Source organism: Siphateles boraxobius, unplaced genomic scaffold (assembly GCF_051911475.1).
Source record: "Siphateles boraxobius isolate OS27281-9 unplaced genomic scaffold, OSU_SipBor_1 61, whole genome shotgun sequence".
Lineage (NCBI taxonomy): Eukaryota > Metazoa > Chordata > Actinopteri > Cypriniformes > Leuciscidae > Siphateles > Siphateles boraxobius.
Window position 1 is genome coordinate 6,424,275 of NW_027509188.1, and position 4,918 is coordinate 6,429,192.

A 4,918-nucleotide genomic window follows, 5' to 3' on the forward strand; every position below is an offset into this window, starting at 1 on the left:
TTACACCCGTAACAACAATATGTGAACTGTATTGTAACTAAGTCAAGTTTCTTAATATTCTTCCATATTTGTAAATAATGACAGTCACTACTGTATACTGACAGTGAATAAAGTAAATATAAAACATGACATCTTATCACAATAAATGCAACATTATTTAGCATTAATTATTAACATATTTATTAAATGAGTCCGAACACTGAGTTCAGTCAAATATAACTAACAGTATCTTGAACCCAGACCTCAGAACTATTAGCTTTGATGCACGATAAAGACTGAACATAAAACCTTTAGATGACACACAGCTCATACACTGAAGATTGACCAGATCAAAACAGCGAGGGACTAGTTAAAGGGGTCATGACAAATCAAATCAGCCCTGATCTTTTGACATACAAGAGGTTTCTTTGGATATTGCATGATCTGTGACATCACACTTGTGAACCATTTATTCATGAGTTTGAATCTCAATGTAAAGTGGACACTTGCCTCAAGCTGTCTTTATAGAGCTCCAATCGGTTCGTAACTCTGCTTCAACTGTGCGATATCCTCATGAGGGGCGACCAGCTTTTCAACATGCCAGAAATTCATCCGATAGCCGGTCGGGAAAGGTTAATCGCCTCTCGTTTCCCTCTGTACACAGCATGAACACTGCAATACAAAGCTGAAAATCAGCCAGATTAAATTTTTTTTTTACAGTCGCAGGGCTGCTAACTCTCACGCATTGAGTGTGAGACTCACGCAATTGACCCAATTCTCACGCTCTCACGCCACACCCCCGATTTCTCACACTGAAGTGTCAACCCGGTCGGTCAAATTACCTGAAAGATGAGTTTATCTATATATCTACATGTTGAGCCACTCGTGATAGACTAGTTATACTGCAAATTAGTTAAAATATCCCGTAATCTATCTAGAGGGAGTGTGCATGCGAGACAGATATTGTGCTTCAAACCGCGCCCGTGCACGGCAGAGACGTAAGCGAGCGAGAGACCTTGCTGCATGTGCAGACAGTACACCCAGTTGGAGAAGTCTCACGCCAAGATAAACTCGAAAGTTGGCAGCTCTGAAGTTGCACGAGTCAAAATTCATCTAAAAGCTGATTTGCTGGCTGTCCCACAGACACGTTTGTGATCTGTAGAGGACAGGGCTTTCTCATCCTATGCTCCAAAACTCTGGAGCGCACTCACTTCATATTAGAGATGCACAGAATCAACAGCATTTTTAAATATAACCTAAAAACATTTTTTTTAGGTTACCTTTTCTTGATGCTTTGAACTATTTTGTATTCCAGTCTATTTTTTTTTGGTACACTTTTAAAATGTGTCTGTCTTATTTTGTAAGGAGCCTTGAGAAGCTGCTTTAAAGGTCGCCATATAAAATAAAGTTTATTATTATTATCATTATGTGAAGTCCATTATGTGAAAGCTGTGTTCAGGCTATTATGGGTGTGACAAATGTACACAAAAAGGAGTGTGGGACTGCCATCAGGTGATCTATCCTGAAATAACCAATCTAACATTGAGAACTGATCAAACATTTCCAGATCAGCCTCAGGAGGAGCACCACCTGCCTTCAGTTGTGTCGCCATGTTGCTCCTGATAAACGTGATTGAACAGTTCCCTGATGATTATATGCACCAATGTTGTCTTGGGGTTATGCACAAACTGATCCTTGTGTGGCCAAGGGGACCACTAGGAATGGGCATGTTAAGGCACTCTGGGCATGTTAAGTAGGTCAGTTTACTGCTTCTGGAGCTTAAAACATGCATTTCAAATGTGTTTGCAAGGAAACCAAGAGGCTTGGAAGACATTGACAGATGGAAGACCTCAGAACTGAGACAGTTTTCACTCTATTCAGGAAAAATTGTGCTAAAATGCATTATTTCAGAACAGCTCTATGAGAACTTCCTGGTTTTTAGTGTTGAATTATCCATCCTTGTTTACCCAATACTGACAAAATAGTACAATTGCAATTGCAAAGTTGTTGGTGTGCATTTGTATGGGGACGAGTTTCTTGTTTACAATGTCCAGAGTTTGGTCCCAAACCATGGCAGTCTGGATGAGTGCAGTACTTTCTCTTTTGAGAATTACTTGCATAAGCTGAGAAGATTGGTTCGTTCTGGGTGAAATTCTCTCTCACAGATTGTGATGTGGTTTGGGGAAGCAGACAAACTGAGAAAGATACATCCATAATAGCCTGTGTGAGCTTTAACATTGTTCAAAAGTGCAGGTGCATCGCAAACTATCGAAAATCATTGTAAAGTGAACTTCACTCCTTCAAATTCAAACCCAATTGATTAACTTCAGAGATGAAATCTTCAAGATATTCAGTTAGTGAGGTACAGGGTTGCCACCTTTATCTGATAAAAAAACGGGACATATCGATGATATTGATGATGGGGGGGCGGTTTAGGTCTTACATGCTGTCTTACATGCTCTTCATGAGGCACACACACGCAAGGTCTCTCGCTCTCTCCCTCTCTGCCGTGTGATACGGTTTGGAGCTCGGGAGCTCTAGATTCCGGGAGATTTGAACTAATTTGTGGGCATCAGGGAGCCGCTATCAATATGCGGGAGTCTCCCGGAACTTCCGGGAGACTTGGGATTTCTGTATTCACGTAGCCTTTCGAAAACCAGGACATTCAGTGTTCCGGGAAAGTGGATAAATTTCCCGGGACAGGTTATTAAAAAGGACAATCCCGGTAAAACCAGGACAGGTGGCAACCCTAGTGAGGTAGGTTCACAAGTGCCACAAAATAAACCTATTGTCACTGGTTCCTCATTTCTAATATGTTGCACTGTTCTCAGAATAGGCCAGAACTGTGTTGCTGAACTCTTGTAGAGAACCAAACTTATGTACTGATAGATTTTATGATTATATTTATGATACCTAATGAAATGAACTAGAATAATTACATTATGAAATAGTTTACAGCAGTGATGTAGTGGTGCTGCAGAAGTGGGTATACTCTTAATGTATGCCCCCAATATTTTTTTAACCGTCCCAGCAAAGGATGAACGCTCTGTTATAAACAGTGACATTTAAGAATATTCTTGCATATTAGTTCACCCCAAACTGGGCCAGTAGAATTTAAAGATTATCACTTAACTTTTGCTGCTTGACTTACGGTGAAAGGATCATTATGAAATTAATATTAGCCACATAAGAGGTGCAGTTTTTGCAATTAATACTGGCCCACAGACTATTGGAAGAGACAACTAAATAATTATGAATTTTGAGTGACTGTTCCTTAGTCCATCCACACATGAAAACTGGACTACTATTCTATCACCTTGCAAGCAGTCTGCGCCAGCAGTTTATTTTGTTAATTATCTCTTAGAACAGCTGATCTGCAACAGATAGTGTAGGCCAGAGTGTGCCTTTTTCATATATTCAAGATGAGGCAAGCATGGTGTTTCAGTCAGATTATAACAGTATATTACAAAAATATATAAATTTTACAATATATTCATGAAAACCATAATGATATACTTATACAGGTTTTCTAAATAAGTGCTTATATTTTTGGCTCAAGGGAATTAACTTCAGGTTTGTAAGTAGCACAATTAAATAAATATGAAATAACAAATAACTGATTTTGATTTGAATTTGTCAGTGCAGATTTTTAAACCTGTCAAAAGCCTGTCTTTTCATTAAAGTGTGGCGATCCGCGGAGGAGTTTGACAGATGACGACTACGCCACCCTGGAATCTTGCCAGGGACAATAAAATGAAATTTCTTATTTTAAAGGGATAGTTCACCCAATAATGAAAATTCTGTCAGTATTTACTCACCCTCATGTTGTGTCAACCCCGTAAGACCTTTGTTCATCTTCGGAACACGAATTAAGATATTTTTGATGAAATCTGAGAGCTGGATCACTCCTCCATAGGCTTCTTCAGGGATTGAAACTTGCCGGCCTCGAAAAGTTATTAAAGATATCGCTAAAATAGTCCAAGTGACTACAGTGGCTCAATCCTAAGTTCATCAAGCGACGAGAATACTTTTTGTGCGCAAAAACAAACACAAATAATGACTTTATTTCAACTATTCATTTCCTTCTCTTTGGGTCTCTAGTCAGTTAAACTAGTGTAATTGCGTAGAGCTACGTCACACGTAGGCTCACTATTGGCCGACGCTGGTCATGTGTGTGATGCGTGTGACGTACAACAACAGATCGTACGCTGTTAAACTAGTAACCTGACTCGAGGCCCACAGAGAAGGAAATGAATAGTTGAAATAAAGTTGTTATTTTTGTTTTTTTGCGCACAAAAAGTGTTCTCGTGTTGATAAACTTAAGATTGAGCCACTGCAGTCACTTGGACTATTTAAATGATGTATTTAATAACTTTTCTAGGCCGGCAAGTTCAATCCCTGAAGAAGCATATGGACTAGTATGGAGGAATGATCCAGCTCTCAGATTTCATCAAAAATATCTTAATTCGTGTTCCGAAGATGAACGAAGGTTTTACGGGGTTGAACAACATGAGGGTGAGTAAATACTAACAGAAATTTCATTTTTGGGTGAACTAACCCTTTAAGCAACACAGGTTCGTTCACAGTAAATCGGCAGGAGGCGTGGTTACAAAAAATGCATACATTTTATTAAAGATAAAATTGGAGTTTATAACACAGAACAAACCTTCAACAACATTTAATGTAGACCACAGCAATTACACCATTTAACAGAACACACAAAGAGCGACCGAGTAGTCAGTGACAGCTGAATTCGGGAAAAAGGAGCTGAAGTCTTACAGCAGGGGATAAAAAGCACAATATGGCCTCCACGGCAAATCACTCTTCCCATACACCCGTGCTTCAACACTCACGCGCACGTACACCACTCAGAACACGGCCCTCGTGATGAAAAAGACCACCACCAGCTTTCCACCCCTGCCTCAAGCACTCAGCCCCT